Source organism: Colobus angolensis, unplaced genomic scaffold (assembly GCF_000951035.1).
Source record: "Colobus angolensis palliatus isolate OR3802 unplaced genomic scaffold, Cang.pa_1.0 Scaffold141, whole genome shotgun sequence".
Taxonomy (NCBI): Eukaryota; Metazoa; Chordata; class Mammalia; order Primates; family Cercopithecidae; genus Colobus; species Colobus angolensis.
Window position 1 is genome coordinate 2,374,446 of NW_012114500.1, and position 26,969 is coordinate 2,401,414.

Here is a 26,969-nt window from a genome sequence, read left to right on the forward strand (position 1 = left end):
ACATGGTTTCCAAAACACCACTCTTTGTGTTCCCTCACTACCTCACTGCAAGCTCCTCCTCAACCTTCTTTGCTGGTTCTTTTTATCTTCTTGACCTCTGAATGCTGGAGTGCTTAGTCCTCAGGACAAGAAAGACAGAAAGGTATTTTTACTTTCCTGAACTCACCTCCTAAATGAGTTCATGCAATCATATCATTTAAAGTATCACATACATGCTGAGGTTTCTCAAAATGGTCCCATATACCTTATCTCATGATAGGTCAGCAAATGATATTGGTGCTACTTTCAAAATCAGAGCTGTCCTCACGCTTTGACTTCTATTCCAACTGTACAAATATACATTAGTATATATTCCAATTTTTTGAACCCCTACATCTCCGTCTTCCTACTTTCTCCAGAGTAGCAAAAGCGATCTTTTTATAACAACAGATTTGAACAAGCCATTCCTCTGTTAAAAAGCCTCTGATGGCAGCAGTTTTTACTGAGGATTCAATCTAAAATCTACTTACCATATTTAAGACCATTTGGGATCTGGTCCCAGCTACTTTCTTAATATCATCTCTGATCCCTCCCTAATCGCCTAGAAGTAGGTTGGCCTCTTTTGTGTTCCTTGAACTCACCAACATGGTTCACCGCTAAACCCTTTTACTCTCTCCATCCTGGAACACCCATCCTCCCCATCCTCTTGCTTTCTTCACATTTCTGCTCAAATGTCATTTTAACAGAGAGGCCAACCATGACTTTAGTGTATAAAATTCATAGACCAACTGAACCCTTTACCCTTTATCCCTTTATGTAGGTGGATTTCTCAACTTATCACACCCATATTACTAGTAGTAGATTTATCTGCATTTTTAAAAATTTACTATCTCTGTCTACTAGCATCCTCTGTAGGAACAAAGGCTTTGTCTGCTTTATTCATTGCTATATTCCTTACAAAAGTGCCAAGCTTGGGAAAGGAACTCAATAAATACTTATTGATTGAACAAATAAATGAATTCCACATCTGCCACTTACTGCAAACATGGGCAAATAATGTCAACTCTCAATGTCCCAGTTTCTCTATTTGCCTAGCAAAAAAGAAAGAAAACCTAACTTACACAGTCTATTTAAGGTTAAATGGAACTATATGCTATGGGGATACCTGAGCATGTAGTATATCTTAATGAATACTTTATGTTGCTTTGACAGTCTAGCCAGGAACTATTTGGATTAGCACAGATTTTTAGCACTTGAATTTTCCTATTCTAATTTATTTATGAGTCAGTTTCACCTGACAAAAATTAATGACCATCACAAACATGTATTTTGGAAGATAAAATGAGACAAATACACAAAATTTGAATTAGTAATGGTGAATGCTATATGATAATTTATAACATTTTTCACTGAAGTTTGTTTGTTTATGCTGTGGTATACAAAGGAAAACCAAAGTATTAACCTACATTTTTGGCAAAATATGTTAAATGAAACACAATGGTCTCATTCCTATCTCAATATTCCTGGTATATATAGCTTAGACCTCATAATAAACTGAAGACCGACTTAATGAATCATTCATGATTAGTTTGAACTAATCATCAGAATGATCAGACGTTGGCAAGGGTTCCTGTAATAAAAGGAAATGATCTACTATCTGTAAGTGCCTCAGAATTCAGAAGGTTCTTAGGTTCTATTTGTTCCCTAATACTTAGTCATTTTCTGTAGCCATTTATCTTGAATAAGCCAAAAACAGGAAAGGTCAGCCAGATTCAAGATTTCAAAGGTGTCATTTCTTTAGCAAACATGCAGTATTCTTGATAGACTTTGAAATATTTTGCATCTATAAAGGTTTCATTCAGAATCATAAATTACAAGATTTTCCAATCTTTAAGATAAGGAGTGTTTTGAGCTTGAGTCAGCAAAACCATTCAAACTCAAATTTCTTTGTTCCAAATAATGAAAGGATTGCCGCTGGTGAAACAAATCCTACATTTTTTCAATTTTTCTATCTTTATAAACAAGGTGGATTGTAAATGGAGAGGTGTTGATTGGGATAATTTTTCTTTTAAATAAAACTAAAATATGTAAATATTTAAAGTTTTTCAGATGATCTGAAAAATACTTTACCAAATACGTAGCTAGTTAACAGTTATCTATCTATCTATCTGATTAACTTTCTCACTGGTACTTTTGATCAAAAGTCACTATTTATTAAATGTACCCTGGCTTTGCTATTTACCACCATAAACAACTGATTTGTCTTAGAAACACATATCCAGCCTTCAGGATTTAGTTCAAGAAAGCCTGCCTTTATGAAGAAAGTATAATTTCTTATGTTCTCCTTTACTGGACTAACTTGTTTACATATAGGTCTTCTTGGCTAATTTATAGAGTCCTTGAGTTATTTAATCTTCTTTTGTTTTAGTTTCCTAGTACTGAATACAATTCTATTTTAAAGCTCAGAGTTATTTAATCTTTTTAGTTACCTAGTATTGAACACAATTTTATTTTACAGCTCAATTATTTATTTTAAAGCAACAGAAACATTTTGTGAGTAGATAGTAAATATAATGACTAATAGAATCAATGCTAGTAAATAGATTTTTTGCATCTCTCTGCAATGAAATAAGGAAAATAAAAGAGGTGTAGTATTATAAATATATGTAAGACATGCATATATATATATGTCTTGCATATGTTTATAAAGGAGATATAGAGTTATAAACTTATCCAAGATCCAAGACAAAATCTTTTTTTCTAAAAAGATTATCTGCCGGGCGCGGTGGCTCAAGCCTGTAATCCCAGCACTTTGGGAGGCCGAGACGGGCGGATCACAAGGTCAGGAGATCGAGACCATCCTGGCTAACACAGTGAAACCCCGTCTCTACTAAAATACAAAAAAACTAGCCGGGCGAGATGGCGGGCGCCTGTAGTCCCAGCTACTCGGGAGGCTGAGGCAGGAGAATGGCGTGAACCCGGGAGACGGAGCTTGCAGTGAGCTGAGATCCAGCCACTGCACTCCAGCCTGGGCGACAGAGCGAGACTCCGTCTCAAAAAAAAAAAAAAAAAAGATTATCTAAAAATAATGAAACTACTAAGATAAATGAAGTATGTATAGCAGGAGATGATACACTTACCAATGAGCATTCATTCCATTGTTGGTTCATTCATTTATTTATTCACACAAAAGCTTTGGGGCTACCAGTAACAAGATATTCCTGAGCTATCTTTGTTTTTTTTTAAAAAAATGCTGTAATTAAAAATCAAAATGACTCTGGACATCACAGGAGATTGACTACTCTCATAACCACCTTCATGGTCTGGAGCTACATATTTCATTATAAGAGCCACTAGTCTTCAGTGGCTATTCAGCACTTGAAATGTGTCTAGCCTTAATTGAGGGATGTTGTAAGTTTTATTCTACCTATAAGTTTTATTTCAGAAATAACATGAGTAAATGTACAAAAATGCATGCTAGTTTCCAAGACTTGTTAACTTAAAAATGTAAAACTTTTCAATATTTTTATTAATAACACATTGAAATGATAGCATGTTGGACATACTGGGTTAAATGAAATTTATTAATAAACTTAATTTCACCTGATTCTCTGAACTTTTCATTGTGACTACTAGAATATGTCAAATTACATATGTGGCTCACATTGTATTTCTACTGGACAACAGTATTCTAGGACTGAGATTGGCAAACTTTGGCTTGTGGGCCAAATTCGTCCCTCCACCTGTGTTTGTAAATAAAATTTTATTGGAATACAGCCCCACTCATTTGTTTACATATTGTTCATGCCTGCTTTTGTGCTATACTGGCAGAGCTGAGTAGTTGCAATAGATGCTGTATAGCCCACAAAGTCTAAAACCTTTATGATCTGGCACTTTACAGAACAATTTTAAAGACAACTACACTAGATGTTGTTTCCTCTCGCTATCTCTGCTTCTCTTTATCTGCCTTTCTGCCCTTCTTGCTATGTGTTAGGCAAGCCCCCTTGTAATAACCAAATTCTAGAAGTAAACAGACTTTTTGGTTTATCCAATTACTATTAATCCTATTTGTTCAGAGTATTTTCGACCAGACTGTATTATCCAACCTATAGATCAAATGTGTAGTTCAGTCCAGTAAGTGACTAGCTTTGGGCAAAAACTAAACCTAATATTTTTACCCTTCACATACTTCTGTGAGCAGGTAGAACAGGCTGTTGGGCCCAGCAGGTACTGTGACCCATGTGTCCAACATATTTAGCACTGTATTAGTCCTTGGGTAAAAAAGATAAGAGAGTGACAAATATAGATTCATATAACAAGAGACAACTATTTCAGATTCTGGGTTATGAGAGAGAGTCTTAATAGAAAGCTTTGAGGGGAAAGGAAGCATTGGTTGACAGCTAAGAAAGTAAGGAAAGTTATTCACCTTTCTGATTTCTTTCCTTGATCTTTATGAATCACAGTGCTAATACTTTATTTTAAATCAAGTTTACTTGTAGTATAGATTTAGATCTGAGTATAAGTATTAAAATATGTATTCTAACATAAATTTTAAAATGACCTTTATATTATCCATTTAAAATTATTTTAATGATACAACCATTTCTTTTATAATTAAGAACTAACCAAATTGCCCAACCCTTTGAATAGAATTATAATCCAAAAGCAAATTGCTTTTTTATCTTATGTCACAGAATGAAATAAATTAAATTAACTTGTTAACTTTCATTATAAAAGGATTTACTTCAAATTTACATGTAAGAATGTATAATTTCTTCTACCTATAAGTTTTATTTCAGAAATAACATGAGTAAATGTGCAAAGTTGGCTAGAACAGATGGATATATATGACTATTGTGAAATCAAAGTGGATTTCATTCTATTTCTGGAAACGTGACACACTGTTTCTTGCTTGTAATGAACATGTACTCTAAAATGTTTTAATTTAGCTTTAATTTTAGCTTTTGATAATTTCATAGCTCTTCTAAGATGTGTACTTACCTTGAGTGTCAATAATAACTTGTGGCTAAAAGTAAGAACTCTACTTTCAACATTTTGAACTAGATATGTCACCTAAACCTGAAGACAAAATAAATTAAAAGGCAAATAACAGTGTTTCTAATGTTTTATCAATAAATTCCTTTCCTCAAGAATGAAGTCCATCCTCTTTTATTCTATCCTAAAGCAGTAGGAGTGGTGACTGGGGTTAATCCAAATTGAAAACATTTTATTGGCTACTGTGCTAATAAGTGACATTTTCAAGTGATGTTAGACAGCTATGTATGACTATTTTCAATGTTGTTCCTATGAGAATTGTCTTCCTCCCAATCATGCTTTGGGTCAAAATACACTGAATTGTTAGTGTATGGATATGTGTAACCTTTCTGCACACCAAACACAATTTCAACAGTTTTACTGCTGGGGAGGGAAAGGCTGAGCCAATCACACCACCTGGTTCATTATGAGGCTATTTCAGTAGACGAAGTATTATGTAAAGCCAAGTCTCCATATGGTTCATTTTGGCATGCTAGAATTCCACATTAAAAGTTTGTAGGATAAAATGTTAAATTGTTTTTCTACTATGGTACCTATATCTTCATTGGAGATCCAAAGAGGAAAAGTAAGTGATTGGATTTAAGGAAGGATTTAGGTATCTCCTAGGTTTGCTGAACATCATCATGATGCCATCCCAGCTGGAATTGGGAGACAGACTTCGATCACATTTTCACAAAATAATCATTCTTATCCAAGGCACTATCACTCTGGGCTATTCTTACTCAAATTATGATGTATCTCGTTCTTTGTAAAAGTAAGATTTTAATGAATTGTCACACCTACTTGACATCTTTATTTAACCTTTCTTGCTTTTTTGTGGACAAAACTTTAGAGTTTTAAACAAACTAATAAACACCATATTTGATAACCTATTTTCAGCACTACCTGACTTCTATGTGCACGTTCTACTACTAATGCCCATCCTCTACTTCTTAAAGTTTTTTTCACCCCATGATTTCTAAGACAATTCTCACTTCTATCTTTCTCATCCCTCCGGCACTAGTGTTCAGTTCCCCTTACTGAAGTCTTCTTCTAACTTGTTGAAGTTCAACACATTTTTGTTCTTTATTTTCACTTCTAGCTATATATATTTTGGAATTATCTCATTTATCCAATGGTTTCAACTATCTGCAATGTGTTGATACCTCTCAGATCAATATCTTCAGTCTTGAATGCTATACATAGTTATATCTAATTTCTTATTGCACATACCACAGGTTCCTCAAATACTATGAGTACCAAGGAGTACTTTCACGCTTTCCCTTTACCACCACCTCCAAAGTCTATTCCTATTCTTGTATTCTTTTTCTCAGTTAATGCCATCATCATCCACCATCAAGCTACAAGTCACAGAGTTATTAATTTATTCTATTTCTCAGTTTATACATTACTGGTCACCAAATTCTGCCAATTTTACTTTATGATTTTTTTCTTGCATCTGTCATGTCTCAATTCAACACAATAACAATTAAAAAAAAAAAACCTTTACAGAATTTTATTGGAATTCTCTCCTTTCTCTGTTACCAATCTTTTTCTATACCAGTCTAAACTTTACAGCACTACCATAGCAATCTTACTAAAAACAAAATCTGCTGAAAATCCTCTTCTAGATATTTGATTATAAAGTAAAATAAAAAGCCTCTAATGTGCCACATAAAGGCCTTTATAATGTGGTCCTGATCTACTGAGTTAGTCCAGTCTCATCTCTTATTATTCATTCCCACCCCCTCATTTGTCTTTGATTCCAGGTATACCACACTTTCCACTGGACCCACAAACATCAACTATTTTTTAAAAAATCCATACCTTTTTCAATTCTGTTTTCTTGCTGGTAATACTCCATCTACTCTCACCTTCTCTTCCTAGGAAATATCTATTTATCTTCCAATATTCAAATATCCTTTTTGTTCTTTGACACTTTGGCAGAGCTCTACCTTCGTTGGACTAGTGCATACCTTCAACATTAAATATAAATTTGGCTTTGAAAATTTTGAGTCTGTAAATATAAGCTTATTATAAGCTTATTCATTTTATCTAGACTTACTGTAATGTCAATGGAAAGCTTGATATTTTGAATAGCACTTAGTAGTTCTTCAAATGTCTGTTTTGAACATTTAGTAAGAAATAAAAACATGTAACTACAACTGGACAGATTTCCCCAAACATGATCTATCGGGAATCAAAGAAAGAGAGATGGGATCTTTTGCATCTATTTGGTTTTGGACTGTCTTAACTCTGTGTCCATATATTATGACATGACATAATAACTAATGCTTTATTATTCCTCTGTCTTCCTAATCAGATCATGAACTCCTCCAAGATAGAGAATGTCCATCCTGGGACCTCTAATAGCAGAAACAATAACAAAAAGTGGCTGTAGATCAAACTTCAGATAAGATAACTTGATAATATCAAAGGAGAATCATTAGAGAAAAACTCCGAAATACTAAAGTCACAATCTTTCTTTTAGCTCCACAAGACCTCTCTTGGTGTTCAATGTTCCTTGAGAGGCCAAATAAAACCAATTACATAGCTATGATTTTAACGATATCATTTGGGAAGGGCTGTGATGAGAGATACACTTTTTAGATGTTTGGAGTCAGTCTCATATCTGTATGGCTTAATCCCAATATGTGGGGATTTTGTGATTGTTTAACATTTTGTACTGTTTTATTTTCCCTTCTTTCATCAGCAAAAAACTCTACAAGTCAATTTATATTTTACTTACTTTTTAATTATCCACCTTTAGCTCACTATCCCTAAACCAACTTGTGCTGCTGGTGTCTTGGGTTAGGAGGGGATGGCCGAAATGGAAAAAACTGGAAAGACAAAAGGTATTTGGCAGGCAAAATCAAGAGAAAGGGAAAGGGAGAAGGTAAAGGAGAAGGTGTCAAAAGTGACTTCAAAATTTCTGATTTGTACAAATGGATAGGTGGTAAAATTCACTAAAGCAGAAATAATTAGACCAAATATATGTTAACACTAAGGACTGGAAGTCCACGAATTAATTTTTGGACATATTAAATGGGAGGTACTTTTGAGACATCTATAAGATGTCAAGTAGCTGTTGTAATGTTAGCTTAGAGCTCACAGTAGTATCACTAAATATAAGTAATTAATTACCTTACTAATTAAAAATAGAATTCTGACATTTGAAAAAATTTATTGATAAAAGGTTGACATTGGTTTTTTATGAGACTTTATCAGTGTTGAATTGTACAAAGATAGCTAAAACAGTCCTATCCTAAGAGTTTATTACCTATACAGAGAGATAGGCATACATATGTAAAAACCACAAGTATTTTCTAGCCATACCCTAAGTACCATACTAGAGGTATAAACCAAATGCTATGAAGCCATATAGAAGGAAGCAAATAATTCTGTTGAGTGAGTGAGTCTGGAGTATAAAGATGAGAAAATATAACAGGATACATGAAAGTTTAACAGGGTTTTGTAAGAATATTGAGCACTGAGCCGGGTGCAGTGACTTATGCCTGTAATCCCAACACTTTGGGAGGCTGAGGCGGACAGATCACGAGGTCAGGAGATTGAGACCATCCTGGCTAACACGGTGAAACCCCATCTCTAGCAAAAATACAAAAAATTATCCGGGTTTGGTTATTCGGGAGGCTGAGGCAGGAGGATGCTGTGAACCCAGGAGGCGGAGCTTTCAGTGAGCCAAGATTGCGCCACTGCACTCCAGCCTGGGAGACAGAGCCAGATTCCGTCTCAAAAAAAAAAAAAAAAAAAAAAGAATATTGAGCACTCTCATTCATAATGGAAAATAATGAGTTAATTCTCAGAGGCATTAAACTTCATTACATACTGGAGACTAGCAAATGGTCCTTTGTGAGAGGAATATAGTCAGGCAAGTGATGCTTTTCCTACAGCTCTAATTTCCGGGAAGAATTTTTGAAAACACTACTCATCGATTTCTCTTTCCGATAATCTTAAATGTTGTAATTCAACCAATTTTCTTATAACAAAATTAGGTTGATAAGCTTCTAGACTTAGTTATGTCTTTTCTTGCCTATACTATGTCTTTGCAAATATTCTGTGGTTTTAGGCAAGTTGATTACATCCAAAACAAAATGATCAGGTGGTGTTTTGTGAGGCTTGGTATACAGTGTATGATTTCCAATAGAGAATACAGGTACTCCCAAAAATATAAACTATGTAGGTGTGCATTCAAAGGCTGCTTCCAGAACTAACTGTTGCTTGAAAAGAACAAGGTAATTTTATAGCTATTGTCCCAGACCTGTGGATTATCTCTGAGTTTCCACTCAACCCATAGTGAGCAGAACCTTTTTCTTGGTGTTTTGATTGCTAAAGAATGAAAGATGTTTGCAGAACGCTTAGACTGAATGTCCATGTAATGTATTCCATCAGTGTCAGAGACAATGAAGATCAAAAGGCAAGTAGATCAAGAAACACCAAAGGGACAGTATGAAAGCTACATAGCAAACTCTGAATACAAATGAAAAACAGTTTCACCTTCACAGTAAATCACCCAGGGGAATTCAGCTTAAAAATAAAACACCCAACACAATGTTCAGTTAAAACATCACCTAAAGATCTAAATGTTGCTAATTTCATAGCCAAATGTAACTGAAATAATAATGTGCATGATTGGTTATTGCACAGGAATTAAATAATTGCTAAGAAGTTACATGTACTTTCTTTTTCTTCCTTGTGTTACGTAAGTGAGGTCTCTCTGGGAAGAGGCTGAATAATTAGGAAGTAAGAGAATAACAGTGTGGCTTCTTAAAAGGTTAGAGACTACTGACATTGACAAATAACCAATTCCAAGCATCAGATATCTAGCAATAATAAGGAAGTGAGAATGGAAATTAGAGAAACTGCAGACATTACTTTTCTCCTAAGCATATTTAATTCTGAAATTATCCCAAGGGATAGGGAGGGTGATAACATAATGCTTACATTTAACTGACAACCAGAGAAAAATGTGAGTGCACAGCAGAAAGAGGTGCAGCAACTGTGGATTGTGCTATGATTTATGAGACTAAATGAATGAGCTGTAGAGTTGCTACCGCATTCTGAAGAGGTTGGCAAGTGAATGGCTTATATCACCGATTCTGCCTCTAATTACTGAGCCTGTAGTAACTAACCCAATTTCCCTGAAACATTGAAACTTTTAAAAACACAGCGGGAAAAAGGCACACTATATACTTTACTCAGTACTGAAGTTTTGAATTACATATTCATTGTGTCCACTGTTTTTATTAGCTTGAAAAGTTTTATTAAATTTCACATTTAAAACATTGCAATATTAGAATGTCACAGATTTTTGACTACTTAGCCCATCATATCTTTTCAACTAAGTCATTTCAGTGATTCTTTTTTACACTGTGAGGCAGTAGGTGTGACGGATGTTATCAGTCCTGTTCTACTAGGAGAAAAAAGGCTCAGAAATATCTAATGCTTTTCCCAATTCATATAATTTATTAGTGTTGAAGTCAACATTATTCTACTATTTGAGAGCCTTAGCTAAAACACTACATTGTAGATTTGGGGACTAGCAGAGCATACAGATTAGCTGCATCGTAAGTTTTCTTCAGAACATGTATGCTTTTTATCATCTTAATTTTAGAATATAGCAGTGTTTGTGATCTCTAATCAGGCGAGATAAAGAGGGGATTTGGAGAAGACACAAGAATAATTTCCTGAATAAAATGTATGAGTATGAGAGTGGATTCTTGAGTTAAAGTGATTTTTTTCCTTCAAATAGTGCGGTATAGTCTTTTAAATGATTTTATTTTAAAAAATTTATTTATTTTCAGTTGACAAATGAAAATTTATGTTATTACGTATACAAAGTTATGTCATATATATAGATGATTATATATAGGTATGATATATATGATTAAATTAATGTGATTGGCATATCTGTTACCTCACATACTTATATTTTGTGGTAAAAACATTTAAAATCTAATTTCTTAGCAATTTTCAAGTATACATTATTAACTATAGTCACCATGCTGTACAATAGATTTGCAGAACTTTTTCCTCCTAACTAAAACTTTGTACCCTTTGACCAGCGTCTCCCCATTCGCCCCCACTGCCCCGGTCTCAGCCCCTGGTGTTAGAAAACAATTTTGGATAAAATAGTTACAAAGCTTTTGATCAGGAGGTGCTCCGGACTACCTATAAGCTGCATCTGAGGCTGCAGTGCATGCAGGCATATCAGTTATAGTGCATCCTTGTTTTCAACATTACAGAATACTGTTTTATTGTTGAATATGTTAAAGGCGGTAAAAACATAAAGCCAAACAAGATAGGTCCTAGACTTTGGAAAAATACCTATTTCTAAAATGTCAACAGATTCTTCCTTTCCTCTCCTGCTTTTTTTTTTTTTTTTAACATTTTTACTTTCACTTTCTAAAGCTCTGTTGAATTTGGAGACATAAGGATGAGAAAAGACTGGCCCCCAACTTGAGTGCATTGTTCACTGTGAATCTTGATAATAATAGGTATCCCTCATCAGGCACTTCTACATGACATGCACTGTGCTCGGCTCATAAAACATCTAGCACAATCTTATGCAATAGGTATTTGGATATTATCAGTTCTTAACGCAGAAAATTAGTCATAGAGAGATCTTTAAATTTGAATTTAGATCTGTCTCCATTGGGTTGCAATACAGAAATTAGACTTTTAAAAAGGCTGCATGGCAAGATAGAAAGGTGACTCAATCTCCAATGAGGCTAGATAGCTGCTAAGTCAAGACCCCATAAGGCAGCATTAATCTATGTAAGTGCCTTCAATTTCAGAAGCTGTTAGTGATTGGACATGACAGAACTGAGGGTTGCTGATATATCAACCAAACTCACAAGAAAGTGGAATACATAATAAAAAAGCAAATTTATAATTTCCCATGAGAAATATGAAAAATGGATTATTTTATTTACACTGACCCCTAATTATCAGAAAATAATCTGTGTAAGAATGCCTCATCATATCACACTAATAATATCAGTGTCTATATCCTTAATTCTCTCTACAGAGGATAAAAGTGTTTCTGTTGCAACACAACACTTGTGTTCTTGAAAAACCCTGTATTCTGCAAAACTATGTACTAAAAATAAAATTACAAGGCTGATGGAGGAAACCTATGTAATTGTGTACCCAAAGCACTAACATAAACAGTGATTGTTACCTAGAGAGATTACTTGAATAACTTGGAAAGGGAGTTCAAGATAGCTGGACTTTGCACCATGAAATATTATAAAGGCTGAAAACAATTGAATGGAAATGCTGACTTTTAAGCCAGCATTGGTTGACAACGCAGAAGACAGCGGAACTCAGACTCATTGTGACTGCTCTTCAGATGCACTCCGCAGTAACCTCAACATGCCAGGAGCTTAGAGCAAGGCAGGGAGTGAAGAGATCTGGGGAGGGTAACCTGGGTCAACGGCTCATTATAATTTCACTCTCACTATTCCAGCTCCACTTGCCTAGAATAAATTTTGTATAAAACCATACAACATTTCTGTTTTACTAGCATTATTGCTGTATTTGCCAATCATATGAGCTACCTGGTGTTACAGAAGATATACTGTAACAGAGCAGTCTGGCTGTGTTGTCCTAAGAGAGTACTCTTAGCCCTGTGTAGTTCTTGGGTGAGTATTGCCAAATTGCCTTAGTAATGCTCATTTTATATTTATATATGACTGATCAACTCTCCCTTTTGATTGACACATTCTTAAGCTCTGTAATATCTTTAGTCGGGGTCTCTCAACCCCCTCTACAGACGGAAGGGATTAGAGTTAACTAGAACTCCAGAGTTCTGCTAGTCTAACTGAGAAAACCCCAGAATAGCATCCATCGTTCATGTTAACCACTCTGCTTCAATTTATACAGAAAGTTCACTGACTTCTAAGATGGCCCATTTATTCATCTACTTATAAAAAACACACATGATCATAATATTTCTAACATTTTGAGTGTTTAGAAAGGACAAAATACTTAAATAAATCTTAAGTTTAATAATAAATTGGACAGAAAGAAAATTCTGATTTGGAGACAATGATGAGACTATTTGGATAACATAAGTAAAATGTTCAATGGCTCTAGGAGTCGTGTTTTTAGAAATGGCAATTTACTGTAGGAATGCTTATCTGTAGAACTGGGAAGAATAGATCATGGGGAAAATAAAAATTTCTCAGAAGTATATTTTTAGAGGATTAATGACTTGTAAATTTCTCAAGTAGTTAACGACAGATTGTTGCATATAGAAGCTGAAAGAGAAACTAATTTGTATTTATATATAATGTTACATTTAATTTGTAAATGGAGAAATTTAAGTTCAGTAAACAAGATGATCAAAGTCATTTGTAAATTATAGTAACATGTTTAAGATAGATACTGTATTTAGTAATCTATCAAATTTTGCATTTTATATTTCATTCCTAGAACTTATTATATATCACATTTGAAGCCTTTTTTGTTAGTGAAAAATAGCAGAGACATAAGAAATCATTTTTCTTAACATAGACATTTTTTGTAAAAAATCTTTTTAAAATATTTAAGTCTAGTAAATAAAATTAAGTTAGAGATAGAAAATACCTGCAGAAATCCCTTTCCTAATGATACGGATTCTTGAAAGACTAAAGGAATTATATAACAAACAGTCATTAATATTGTTCTGATTTATAGTCTTGTAGTATTTCAGAATATAGGAGATAGAGATTTACTGCACACAGTGAGGAGAGACCATGCATTAGAAATAAGCAAATTATCAGAATAGGTCGCAAGGTAACCAATATATTTTCATGACTGAAAGATATAACTTATGAAGTTATTCAGGACACTGGACATAAAGTTTTCACAAGAGGTGAGTTACATAGAGCTAGTATGTTAAAAAAAAAAAAAATCAAAAGAAAGAAAGCCATATAGCAATGTGCACCTTGAAGGGTACAGAGAGTTCTGAGAAGATCTCAGGGTTCAGCTACTTAGCTTCCTTTCCTCTCTTTTGGATTTCTTTTCTACCACCCACAACAGCTTCCCTTTCATCTGTTAACACTCCTGTCAACATTTTTCATTTTACTCACCAAAATCTTCAAATTACTCAATTTTTTAAGCACAATTTCTGCTTGTCGTGTAATAGGTGTAGAGGTGTTTATTGAAGCTAAATTAAAAGTTTACTGAAGCTAAATTAAAAGTTTACTGTTAGTCACTGCTCATTAGTTATCAGCACCTTTTTCTTTTGGGGAGTTCAGTATTGTAAGAAGAAGGGGTGATGGATGGAATTACAGGGATTATAAACTTCATGGAGGTCTGCAATTTGATGCAATCAGTTTGTATGGAGTTTTGACTGAATATTATACATCCCACCCCCTTCAATCTGGAGTACCTAGCAAAACTCCTTCCTTCTGGTAGGGATTTTGATGTGATTAGTTAATGTAAGTTATAGTAAAGTGGGTTTTTTGCTTCTTTTCCTTTATAAAATACAGAAACACCAAATAAAAGAAAAAAATCATCTTTTTTTTTTTTTTTGAGAATTGAGCTTTATTCTCTAACTGGATTGTTGAGCACAAATGATGCGTGGATTATGGCCAAATGCAACATTCTTCTTGATTTTTATTGGTCCTTGATAATGTATCCAATGGGGTGAGTTTCTCTGGCTCCCAATGAAAATTCTAGCAGGTTCCATGACTTTTTACATTTTGAAAAAAATAACAGCTTTAAAGTTACTTCAAAAAACAAACATAGTTTTGATTCAGAAATTATCTTGTCCCTCATAATAATCAAAGAACAGAAACTGTTCTGTGTTAAATATTCTTCTCCCATCTCAATCTGACTTCAAACTGAAAACGTGGAGCTTGTAGTTTTTTTTATCATTTCAACCTGTTTGTCTCTGCTTTTCCTTAATAGTTGTCACTCACTGTCAAAATTGACAGTCCAGGGTGGTACATAGAGAGGAGCGGAGGTGGAAAAGTCAGTTCTTACTTGCTTGAATATTATTACGCTCTTTGGGCTGCTAGTTAAATTTGGCAACCCTACGTGGTGTTCAGTTAATTGAAGCTAACCATCTCATTGTGTAACTTTTGGGATTTTCATGAATTCCCTGGTGGGCTCTCTTTCCTGCAGTTCAGTTGATACTAGTAGATGCACCATGTGCAGAATGGAGCTCCTTTCTCAGCACTGGACACCTGGCAGTACACCTTCAGATTCGTTCTGCTGGGGTCTCTTCAATACTTCTGGGTCACCCTATTGGGCAGGACTCAGAGCTCTCATTATGCATTACTCCCCCATTACCACCCATAGTGTGTGGAAATTCTCACGTATTTCTTTTCCTGACAAACTCGAGGAGTACAGACACTTCCGTGATCACGCTCCTTATTCTGCTTCCAAAGCAGAAAATCAGCTTTTCCCTTGACTTCTAAATTCTTTTCAGGTGGGAGGGTAAACCCTGATCACAGTAAACTTCGACTGGGTCCAGTATAAGTTTTATGTGTCTAATTGCAGAAAATCCACTTTAAAGTTCTGCAAGTGGTTCTTTTGAAGCCCTCTTCACTACGATTTGTATTAGAAGATAGCACCACAGGTATCTGGAGTGAGGAGGCTGAGACTTAAACAGCCTGGCTTGACTCTCTTAGGAGAAATGTCTCCACCATTTTTTCTCTTTCTCTTAAAAAAAAAATCTCTCAGACTACTTTGTCTTTGAGTTTAGTGAGATCCAAGAGATACAAACAAGTTTCATTTCACCTCTTTGTGAATTCCTTTATATCCTTTTTGTAGCACTGGTTTTGATAAGGAGACCAAAAGAGCTGGGAGGACACTTACATTCATCCCTTTAATAAATTTCTCATATGAGATTGAAAATCTACCCTGCTATCTGTTGAAAGTGAGGAAAGGAAGAGTTTCATTTTAGGTTTTTTTTTTTTTTTTCGTTTACACTGCCAACATAACAGTTATTAAATGTATTGTAAATACGGACTTACAAATGAGTTTTTTTCATCAAGGATAACCATGTCCTAGAAGGAGTGGACTCTCCTTATTCATGTTTATACCACAGTAACTAGTACAGTGCCTGGGACATACGGATATTCAATAAATAGTAGTGAAAATAAAATTTATGCTTATATTGCACAGCTTTCACTTTCATTGATATGTCTGATCGTTGATTTTCTTCTCAGTTCAGTTAACACTGAGCAAAGCTTTATGGAAGAGATTCCTAAATTAGTCTTGAAGCAGATTGTAGGTGGTGATGGTGGTTGTATATGTATGTGGAAGAAAGTTTAATGAAAGTATGGCCAAGAGAACAGCAAGTACTAAAACATGGGGGTGTGAGGAAAAGCATGTTGGGAAACGTTGAATATTGCTGGAGTGTGTGGTAGAATGAAAAAGGCAATAAATGAGATTAGAAAACAGCATACGGGTTTTATATACCCCACTAAAGGGTGTGCAGTTTCTTTTTAGGATATTGGGGGAATTTTGAAGAATTTTAATTGGAAAATACATTAATTGAGAATAGAATATGTTTTAACAAATTTATAAGAGAAAGACTGAAAGTAAAAAATTTAATTGAAAGTGCAATGTGTTTTAAAATATTCAGCAATAAAGTTTCATGTTTCTGTTGATTAACTATGTAGGACTTTAAATGGACCTTCACCATTATCAAGCAGTTTGCACTTTCTAAACTTTGTTTTCAGGAAAAAAAAGAAATTATTGTTTAAACTATGAAAGTTATTGCTATTTTCACCTCACAATCATGAAGAAAAGGACCTGGGAATTTTGCTCTCCACTCCTTGCAAGTAGATTCTTTCTACAAATGCTCATTTAATTCTGAGTTAAAGAAAGTAAAACTAAATACGAGAATATCAGCTGACAGTATACAAGAGAAACCCATTTTTATTTTAAGCAAGTTGGTACAAACCAAGGGAAGAAAGTAGAAACTGGGTTAGATGAAAGGCAATACTTCAAGGGAACTGGCATTTTGCCATAACCTCTCTCATTTATTTGAGGGTATGTCCTGTCATGTGGGTAAAGTATAAAGAAGCATTTCTGTGACAGCAAATTAGTCAGTATAAGACACTCAAGTCTATGTTCTGGCTTAAAGAGGGAAGATCATTCAAACCTCTTTAAATCATGATGAAGTTTAAAAGCAAAGAAAATAGCAACGACAACAACTCTTTTAGGAGAGAGCAGCAATTGTTTAAAGGGTACTAAAGGACCCCAGGAAAGTACAGAAGGATCAATTGAAATTTCCTTAGTACTTAGGAAACAGTGCTTTTGTTAGTTTTGGCAAAAATTATCTTCAAATAACCTGAATAAATGCACAATAGTATATAAACACTCAGGCTAATGGGAACTATCCTTCAGGGAAGAAAACAATCAAAAGAAGAATAAAATGTTGTGGAATTAAAATGTGGGCTGCAAAACAAGACAAAGATTTCGAAGGAAGGAAAAAAATGTGATATTTCTGAAGAATTAGCCATTAAGTCATGCACATTTATTGTAGCCAGACTTGGCAGTACAACTGCTGGTAAAAGAATGTCAGAGGTTTCAATATAAAACTCCTATTAGAAGCAGTTATTGTGTAAAATTAGCTATCCAGATCTTTGAGCATCCCACACCATCTGGCAGAAACGTACAAGCCCAGATGTCCTATATCTTTATACAGAGTTTAGTGTCACTGGGTATCAAACCAAGAACCATAAATATCTCATTCCAAGGAAAAGCTAAGATATTGTTCATAGATTCAATTTACTCTACTTTGTCATTAGTGCAAATAACACAACATATTTATTCATAGTACCCATTCCACTAAACCAAATTGAAGAGGTTATATATTTTCTAAATATATTCTGAAGAAGCATATATTTTATGTACTGAAGAGTCATATATTTTCAATTTGCATCTCCAGATCCATTCTTTACCCTTCCCCTCCTGCAATGTGTTTGTGGGGAAAGGGGCTGATCATTGCCTTTTGGTTGTATTTGGTAAATGGGAGATACTGTAGAACATCAAAGACAGGAGGAAAATGAAGTCCATATATTTATTCCCTTAATTATCTGCATTTGCCAAAAGTCCTAGTTTATTTTGCATGAGCCTCTCTAAAAGGTGTATACCTCTCCAATTTAGATAGCTAACTCCCCTTCTTTCATTAAGCTTGGGATAGTAGTTGTTCTCTTCTGCTATTAGCCCCGTGGTGCTGTAACATTTCTTGTTGATTTTCTTTAACCTTCTCATATGTTTTTTATTTTTCATTTTCATTTGTATTTATTACTTTATTCATTTTTGAGCCAGGGTCTTGCTCTGCTGAAGTGAAGTGGTGCAATCATAGCTCACTGCAGCTTTGATCTCCTGGACTCAAGGTATCCTCGTGCCTCAACCTCTTGAGTAGCTGTCACCAAGCCTGGCTAATTTTTTTTCTTTTTTCTTTTTTCTTTTTTTTTTGTGCTACAGACAAGGGCTTACTACGTTGCTCAGGCTGGTCTCAAATTCCTATGCTCAAGCGAGCCACTTGCCTTGGCCTCCCAAAGAGCTGGGATTACAGGCGTGAGCCACTGTGCCGAGTCCTTCTCATACTTTGGTAAATGAATCCTTTATTAAAGTTCTTTGTTTGAATTTGCCATTCGTTCCCATTCAGGGCACTGATTGATAAGTATCCACTTACTAAAAGGTAGATGGCTTAGCTTGTGGGGAAATGTTTTCATGTTATGTGCTGATCTGGTGTTAGGAAAATGTACAAGATGACAGAAAACCAATTAGTTAGAGCAAGGGAAGAGAAAGTGAGCCCTGACATTCTATTTGACACTTACCAAAGCATCTAGAGGTCTTTACTGAGATCCTGGCTTGGCGGTCTCATATTTCTAGTTAATACACTGATATGAGGGCTTAATTTTGGCAGGTGTCTTTCTGATTTTGAAGGGTGTATGTGTGTTGAAAATACTTTTCCTTTTTTATTGTTAGCAGTTTGGGTTGGATATATTTCTTATATCTGATCGTTGGATAAAATTCAGATATAAAAAAAAATAAGTACAGTGTAAGTTTCCCAAAGGGAAATATTCTGAATGTCTGCTATAGAAATTAGGGCAAGTGTGGTTGTTTCATTAGCATTTTGTTTCTCTACTTCTCTGTTTCTTTTATTGTGTTTGCTCATTAACCTCCACCAGTTGCTATTCATATTAAAATTCCTCCAGGCTGTATATTGCCCTTCACATTTTTATCTTTTATGCTACCTATCTCTTTTGGGATCTAACACACAGCAGGATTTCAATATACTATATCTATATTTAAATCACTCAGTAATTTGGGTTTCTTGTTTATATTTCTGAGTTGTAGTCCAACTGTGTACTCATGCCTACCCTTAAATGTCTTCCCTATTCAAAACTCTGACAATTTCTCATTTCATTTTGACCAAAAAACAAAAAAACAAATACCATGACCTCTGTGGCTATAAGTGATTTGCCTTCAACTTTACTGTGTTGGAATTCAGTCTAAGCTGCTGTAGCAAAAAGAGAAAAAAGGTAATATAAAAAACAATGGCTTAAGAAAGGCAGAAGTTGATTTTTCCCTCATGTAACAGTTGAAAGATCAATTGTTCAGGGCTGGTCACAAAGGGTTCTGCCAACCACTTACATAACACTTTCATTTCGGGGTCCAAGGTGACTACTCAAGGTCCTGCCTTTTTACTTCCATCCTAGTCAGTAAAAAAACAAAAAGGAAAATAACTGGAGGACGAAAGGAATAAACACCAATCGTTTTAAGGACATGGTCTGAAAGTGGGAAAACTTATCAGCAGAAACAGAAATTGGCTTGGGAACTGTGTTATACAGTCATACCATGGAGATGCAAACCATTTTGCCACCCTGGCCTGTGTTTCTTTGCCCTGACATACCCTGAGAAACAGGAATGGTAACAAACTAACTTTTTTTCCTTTAGAGGAGTTGGGGGAGGTGGTATGTGGCAGTCATTCTTCAGAGTATTCTTCTGCCCCCAGAATCCACTCTCATTCTTTTCCCTTTTACCATTGACTCTTCTCCTGAAAGGTTGGTTGCCTGTTATTTTTGGATCAAACATATGAAGAAAGACCTTAACTTCTCCTTTTGGAAGTTTCAAGTTTCAGGAAGCCAACTAGCCAGTTGGTTTATTTTCTTGACCTAATGATGCATTGGTTTTAACAAGGCAGTTGAAGCAACAAAATGAATGGCTTGCCATTCTGCCTAGTCACTATAAGCTTGAGTACTAGAGTGAACGGCAAATAACTTTGTGTGAGTCCACATATTTTTTAAAATCTCCTGATCCTATGAGTTCATAGCTTCTCTACCTACATGATGCATTTGGCACTAGTTTGAATCGTCCCATCACATCCTTTTTACAATTGCTCTCTTCATCTAGAAGAAAACTTCACACCATAAAGAATTATGTTGCAAGAGATTTCCAAGTCAGAGAAGATAGCTTTCACAGAAATAATGTTCCAAAGTGAGCTTAGGTTTTCCAATTAACCCACAGAATAGTGTTTAGTCCATAGTGTAGATAATGTGTAGCACTATTTTCAATTCTGGATCTTAGGAATGGGGTATCATCTAGTAAAGGAAACTGAAATGAAAAAGAACTTCCTCTCTTTTTGTTCTGAAAAAAAAAAAAAAAAAAAGCATTGGTACCCCTTCCTCATATATCCCACTAGTATTCCATATACCCTTGCTTTTTTAAGGCCACTTATATGGAAAAGGCAAAAGAAAACTAACTTCTATTCCAATACTGTGTTTTCTCATTACCTTCAAATTAGCTACTCCCGCTATATAAAATTGTCCCTGTATCTCAATGACTTCAGTCTGAGAGGAAGGATGTTATAGGATTTAACAAATTTCACTAATATGTGAACAAAAAGCAACAGCTCCTTATCATTCTCAGAAATTACTGGAGTTTTTAAAGAATGATGATTTTGTTATGAATTGATTCGTAGAATTTTAGGAAAGATAACAAGGTAGTCAAGTGAAATCAGGAAGCACAGAGATTAAGAATGGGAACATTCTGGCCGGGCGCGGTGGTTCACACTTTGGGAGACCGAGGCGGGCGGATCACGAGGTCAGGAGATCAAGACCATCCTGGCTAACACGGTGAAACCCCGTAGTTCCAGCTACTCGGGAGGCTGAGGCAGGAGAATGGTGTGAACCCGGGAGGCGGAGCTTGCAGTGAACTGAGATTACGCCACTGCACTCCAGTCTGGGTGACAGAGAGGAGAAACTCCATCTCCAAAAAAAAAAAAAAAAAAAAATGGGAACATTCCTGCTTTAGATAGCTCCATGGAGCCTTTCCTGCCTTTTTATTCCTTCTTCTGTCTCTACTTCAGTGTTTACAGATTCTGTGAGGTTTTCAATTGCTTTCCTAGCGATGACGTTAGTGACCCAGAGTGAACAGCCATTGCATGGCAGCGCTATTTGTCTTATTATTTTACTTAGCTGGATTACAAACTAAACCATGTCTTACCCGTATTTTTGTTTTTATTTTTGAGACAAGGTCTTCCTCTGTCACCCAGGCTGGAATGCAGTGGCATGATCAGAGCTCACTGCAGCCTTGACTCCCTCCAGGCTCAAGCGATCCTCCTGCCTCAACCCCTAAGTAGCTGGGGCTACAGGCGTGCCACACCACACCTGGCTAATTTTTTTTTTTTTTTTTAATAGAGGCAAGGTTTTGCCATGTTGCCTCGGCTGGTCTTGAACTCATGGACTCAAGCGATCTGCCCACTTCAGCCTCCCAAGAGTACTGGGATTACAGGTGTAAGTCACCATGCGCGGACACTTGTCTTTTTATTTTCATAAAGAGGCAAAGCGTTAGGTACTCAATAAAGATTTATAGAATGATTACGTCAACGTACATATACTTTTTCCTCCATTTAAATAATCAATTTTCTTCCTGTGTTATTCAGACTTTAATAATATGTAACCAACTCCAACATGTTAGATGAGACTTTCTATTTCTATGTCCAGCAATTCTTAATGTTGTCCATGAGCACAAATCTTTTCTGTATTTGCCTTCTTACTGATTTTTTTTTTTTTCCTCTTTGGGCTTTTTTTTTTCCTCCATACTATCACTAAGATGTGTCTGTGTCTATGTCAGGGAAAGGATGTCAGTCAGAATGGTAGTGAGGATAAGTGAGTCGGCACTATGAGAAGGTACTGGAACCAAGGGTAAAGGAAGAGGTATTTCTAAATGGAGACTCGATTAAAAAGGAGAGCGTCTTATACCAACCAGCAAGTCAGTGAGGGAGGTCTGGAGTGATTAACTGACATAGGAGTTTCCTCCAGGTCTCCCTCATGCCCTTCAAGCTACTGGTTGCCATTTTGAAATGACAGACCTTCCCCTCCCCTCCCCTCCCCTCCCCACCCCTTCCCTTTTTTTTCTTTTCTTTCTTTGAGATGGAGTCTCACTCTGTCGCCCAGGTTGGAGTGCAGTGGCACGATCTCCGCTCACTGAAACCTCCACCTCCCATTTCAAGTGATTCTCTTGCCTAAGCCTCCCTAGTAACTAGGACTACAGGCGTCTGCCACCATGACCAACTAATTTTTTATATTTTTTAGTAGAGACGGGGTTTCACCATGTTAGCCAGGATGGTCTCGATCTCCTGACTTCGTGATTGTCCCGCCTTGGCCTCCCAAAGTGCTGGGATTACTCCCACAGCGCCCGCTCAGAAAAATCTTCCCTCCCCTCCCCTCCCCACCCCCCTCTTCTTTTCAGCAGTCTTGCCTTGTTGCCCAGGCTGGAGTGCAGTGGCACAATCTTGGCTCACTGCAACCTCTGCCTCCCAGGTTCAAGTGATTCTCTTGCCTAAGCCTCCCTAGTAACTGGGACTACAGGTGTGCATTACCACACCCAGCTAATTTTTTATATTTTTAGTAGAGATGGGGCTTCACCATGTTGGCCAGGCTAGTCTCAAACTCCGTACCTCAGGTGATTCACCTGCCTCGGCCTCCCAAAGTGCTGGGATTACAGCCATCAGCCACTGTGCCCGGCCTTTTTCTTTTTACTTTAAGATTATTCTTGGCATTTTTTTACTTCAGATATCACTATAAAAATATTTCAAGTAGCAAACGGAAAATAGTGAGGAGAAGATGAAGACAAAGTAATTTGTCTAAACACTACTTTCTCCTAATGAATTAATTCTTTTCTTTCTACCTTTCATCTACCCCTACTTTCTCTAATCTTTTCCCCCTCTTTCCTCCTTTTCTTTCTTACTCCTTTTACAAATGATTACTGGTACCTACTTCCTGTCAGGCATTCTGCCAGGCTCTGGGGATATAGATAATGAAGACAGGACTCTGATTCTTGTCTTTTAGATGCTCACCTTCTACTGGGGAGACAAACACAAGCATAGGAAAATTATAATAAAATTAGCTTTTATAATGATTTCCCCAAATACAAAAGACGAAAAGGACCATGCTCCCCCCACCCGATTTTCTGCTGGAGTACACTTCATGCAAGAGGAACAATTTGAGCTGAAGCATGAGTGGGAGTTTTCAAGGCAGAATAACATGGAGGGAAGGATATTCTAATCCTGAGGGATAGCACATACATAATACACTGTGGCATGACAAAAATCATGTTTTGAATGTTAAAGCACATTACTGCTGTGTATAAAGTGCAAGTAGCTGAGTGATGGCAGATGAGCAATGTACAGCCAGCTTTTGAAAGCCTCTATATGCCATATAAAGGAGTTTAGGTTTTGTTCTGAGATAATGAAACTGTTTTGATGACTTTTGAGTGGGATTCTGAAATAATTACATTTTTAGCCATTGTTGGAAAGATTATGCTCACAGCAGTGCTGATGGCCAGGTATTATTACAAATACAGTATAGGAGAGAAGTGGGCATCAATTGTTTTGGTCTGGTGAGAAATGAGGATCTAAGCCAGAGCAGTAATGAAAGAACTGGAGTAGAAGGGCTGATTTAAATTAGATTATTGGTGCAGACACAGGGATTGGTGATTGCTTGAATGTGGAATGTGGAAGATATTTGGAATAGCTTTTGCATTAGAGTTTAGGGTGGCCCTATGCTTTTCTTTTCAGCTGATTTCTGCCAAATATGAAATTGCAATTTGCATAGAAAATTTTGTGAAGACTTCAGAGTGAAGAAGTCTGCATTTTCAAGTCTTCTGGTAAAATCATGTTCTTGTTGCAAATTAGAGAACAGCCCCACCTGTTGACAGATCTTTGATGGCAAGGCTACATTTTCAATGCTTTCTAAAGATGGAAAAATTCCAGAATAAAGTTCAGAAAACATGGTGAGTTGAAATGAATAAGTTACTTAACTGGGTATATGGTATTGTTTTCAATATTAAAGATATTTTGAGGGCCACTTAGACAAGCTTTAGTGACCTGAAGATGTCTATAATTATATTATAGTTCGAGAACCAGAGATGATAAAAATTTGGTCAGATCATTTCTTAATTTCTCTTTGTCCACTTATTGTTAATCATGTTGTTAGGAGAATGGGGACTGTTCCTATGAGAACTAAAGGAAACTTTTTTGTTTGTAGTTTATGTCCCAGTAGGTAGATAATACAAATTAGTTTTGCTTTAATAATTTTTGGATGTATATGTGTGTGTCTTTATATAGTTTATATATAGCATATATACACATACTTATGTATTATATTTAACTGTAATATATAAATATAAACTTGACTTTAAGATAATTTTTTAAAGTAAACTTTTAGTTCAAAGTTTATTTCTTTTTAAATCAGATCCTTTTACCCTTGTACATCTATATCTGTGGCATAACTAATATTTTTTAAAGTTTATGTTCAACTTCTTTCAAGTCTTCGGTGTTTGATTTTACTGCTTTCATCTTCCTTTGTGAAAGTAATGATAATGTGGCACCTACTGCTCCATGAACAGATTGAATATTTCTGTCCCATTAGGGGATAGTCTTGTGATATTTCCAGAAGAATATTAAAAATCTCACTTTATAGTAGAAATTATCTCTTTGTGAATACTGAATGTCTTATCATAATGCTGTCGGTTCTGCTATTTTTTCATACATTCAGTGGCAAAAACTGAAAATCAGTGCATTGATCGTAATATTAAAAATGCATCCCTTTCTACTACTTGATCAATAGTACTTCCCAGTGGATTATCTTGTCTGACTGAAATGTCTGTTATCTTTCATTGGCTAATTCTTGAGAGTAGACTTTAGGATCTTGGTTTGGAAAACATTTTAAAAATGATTATATCTAACTCCTTCAATTTTCAGATAAGAACACTGAGTCCAGAGAACTCAATGATGACAAATGTCTTAGACAACATTATAGACCCGGGTCTAGAACTTACAGTGCTTTGAAGCACAATCTAGTAGTTTTTTTCAGGTTGGATCTTGATATAAAATGTTCACAACTATAAGAAACAAGGCTTTATTTATTCTCGACAGGGCTCCATTTTGCTTTTTACATGTAATTATTTTCTAAAACCATCTCTATGCTCAAAAGCTTAGACCCTTCTGTCACTTGTGGAGTAAGCTGCACGGTATATTGAATATAGACTGTATATACCATAGAAAGTGGGTTTATAGATCTATCAGTCTCAATTCCTTCCACAACCACTTATTGAACTAGCTACAGTGTGCCTCCTCTGCAGCAATGGCAAAAATAAAGTGGATTGAATTTCTGGCCTTGAGGCATTCATGAGAGAATTAGATACCTACACAAATGACTCTAAAATAAATGGGCTGTTTAAATGTTATAGAAGAAATAAAAAAAAAATAGTACTATGGGGCTGTATTAGGGTTTTCAGAAAAACAGAAACAATAGTTACGTATGGATGTATGAGAGGTGATTGTTTATGGGAACTGGCTCATATAATTATAGAAGCCCAAAGCCCAAGGCATGCCATCTGCAGTGGAGAACTAGGAAACCCAATGCTGTAATTTAGTCTGAGACTGATGACCTGCAAATCAGGCAGGGTGCTGGTGTGAGCCCTGGAGGCCAAAGGCCTGAGAACCAGGAGATTCCATGTCCAATGTCTGAGGCAGGAGAGCATAGATGTTCCAACTGAAGAGAGAGTACATTCATCCTTCCTCTTTTTTTGTTCTTCTGGGGTCTCAAGGGATTGGACAAGGCTCACTCATTGTCCAGGGTAGGTATTGTCTAGTGAGTTTACTGATTTAAATATTAATCTCTTGTGGAAACATATTCACAACCATACCTAAAAATAATGTTTTGCCAGCTACCTGAATGTCTGTCTGTCTGTCCAGTCAAAGTGACACTCAAAATTAACTATCATAGGGGCCATGGAAAGAAAAGTCAATTCTGCCTGGGGGAAGAAGAAATAGTTGAGTGAAACTATGAAAAATCAGTAGACTTTAAGAGTTAAAGAATAGAACAATTGGTCTTCCAGGCAAAATAAATATTGTAAAGCAAAGGAATGAAGACTCCAAAGGTACATATGTGGGAATGGTAATTTTAATAGGCCTACAGTAGAAAGTATCAAGAAGGACTAGAAAGAGAGATGAGGTCGCAGACAAGGATTTTGTGTGGAATTTTTCATTTTTTTCTAAAGTCAATTTCTGATTGTTGGCAGTTTTGATAAAAGGAGCAGATGGAAAATAAATTTGCTTTCTTCTACTGTTTCCCCAAGGATTTTGAAATAATATAGCTAAGACCATTCACCCTTCAAAAAGATTATTATAGTCCGAGCACTTTGGTTCATTTCCTTTTTTTTTTTTTTTTTAAATTTGTTTAGCTCAAGACCCCGTTTACACTGCATATATACATGGCTGTTATTGACCCTCCAATAGTCAGCTTTTCTCCTTTCCCTAACTCGTAGAGGTTCTATACCACTAACAAAAAATTTAGTGGCTGGATCATGGTAGATGCAAAAAAAGAAAAAATAAATTGAGAAATTTAACAATTATTTTCACCCACTATCAGGTCTATGTTTAATGCTTTTTAAATTTTTTTAAATTTTATTTA

At 35.7% G+C, this 26,969-nt stretch overlaps 1 protein-coding gene across 2 annotated transcripts in view; it reads right to left on the minus strand.

The window, feature by feature from the left end:
• OLFM3 (olfactomedin 3) overlaps positions 1-26,969 on the minus strand; it is a 200,866-nt gene that overhangs the window by 150,506 nt on the left and 23,391 nt on the right. Inside the window, exon 2 of one of the 2 annotated variants that reach the window (XM_011935207.1) lies at positions 19,645-19,705. The exons of the other annotated variant lie outside the window; for it this stretch is intronic. The gene's annotated coding sequence lies outside the window, so the exon portion shown is untranslated. The remainder of the gene's footprint in view (positions 1-19,644; positions 19,706-26,969) is intronic. 2 annotated transcript variants of the gene reach the window in all.